Below are 1,520 nucleotides of genomic sequence, written 5' to 3'. Positions count from 1 at the left end.
AGGGATATATGACAATATCCTACAATATCTCTAAGGGCAATGGGGATATATGACAATATCCTCCAATACCTCAATAAGGGCAATAGGAATATATGACAATATCCTCCAATATCTCAAAAAGGGCAATAGAGATTTATATGACAATATCCTACAGTACCTCAATAAGGGCAATAGGGATATGTGACATTGTCCTACAAAGCTTCGACATGAGGGTAATACAACAACAACTTGTATTTATATAGCGTCTTTAACGTACTAAAAATGGTAGTAAGTCCCAGGATGATTCACCGGAGCATTTCAGACAAAATTTGACAACGAGGCACATTAGGGCAGATTGCCAAAATGTTGTTCAAAGGTTTAAAGGAGGAAAGAGAGGTAGAAAGGATTAGAGAGGAAATTCAGAGCTTAGGGCCTAGGCAGCTGAAGGCACGGCCACTAATGGAGGAGTGATTAAAATCAGGGATGCTCAAGAGGCCGGAATTAGAGGAGCACAGATACCTCGGAGGGAGTTTTGTGGGGCTGCAAGAGATTACAAAGATAGGGAGAGAAGAGGCCCTGGAGCGATTTGAAAACAAGGATGAGAATTTTAAATTGAGCCATTGCCTAACCGGGAGGCAATGTAGGTCAGCGAGCACAGGGGTGATGGGTGAACGGGACTTGGTGCGAGTTGGACACGGACAGCAGAGTTTTGGATGACCTGCAGTTTACGGAATGGAGAAGGTGGGACGCTGGCCAGGAGAGCGTTGGAATCGTCAATTGTAGCGGTAATAAAGGCAATGGATGTTTGAGGTATATCCCATATCATACAATATTGATATGCCTATCAATTAGTCCAATAAAAGGCGACGAGTTAAGAACGTAACTGAAGGTTTTTATTGGCTAAATAACAGAGCCCACCCTCGTGGGTGATCCGATCCAACAGGGAGGAATACTAGCCAGTCAGCTACCTTTATACCTGGGCAGGTAATGGGCGGAGTCGGAGGTGGTCAGCCCAGGTATAACAGTGCGACAAGAGGCGACCTCGTGTAGTGATGTGACAGTGAGAACAGGGAGAACAATATACAGTGATAACTATAACAGTGGTTTACCACATTCACCCCTTGTTTAGATTAGAGTCCGGCGGGGTGAAGTGTATTACCAGCTCTGGTATGTCAGTCTGTCCGGAGGCTTCGTTAGCCTCTCCGATCGTCGCAGCGGCGGTGTTACATTATCCGGTGTTAAAGCTGGTGTCTGCGTAGTCGGCAAAGGCTCGTGGGGTTCCGGCATGCCGTCTACCTCGGCTGGACTCGGGGGGTTGGGAGGGGGGGGTGAGGGTGCGAGGTCTCGTAAGGAGACAGTGTCCTCCCGTCCGTCTGGGTAAGCCACATAGGCGTACTGGGGGTTGGCGTGCAGGAGGTTCACCTTCTCGACCAGGGGGTCCGTTTTATGGGCCCTCACGTGCTTTCGCAGCAAGACGGGTCCCGGAGAGGTCAGCCAGGTTGGTAGGGTGGTTCCCGTAGTCGACTTCCTGGGGAAGACAA

The sequence above is a fragment of the Somniosus microcephalus genome, unplaced genomic scaffold, assembly GCF_052327205.1.
Source record: "Somniosus microcephalus isolate GS21.2 unplaced genomic scaffold, FLI_Smic_1.0 unresolved_chr4, whole genome shotgun sequence".
NCBI lineage: Eukaryota > Metazoa > Chordata > Chondrichthyes > Squaliformes > Somniosidae > Somniosus > Somniosus microcephalus.
Note: the sequence above shows the minus strand (reverse complement) of the source record.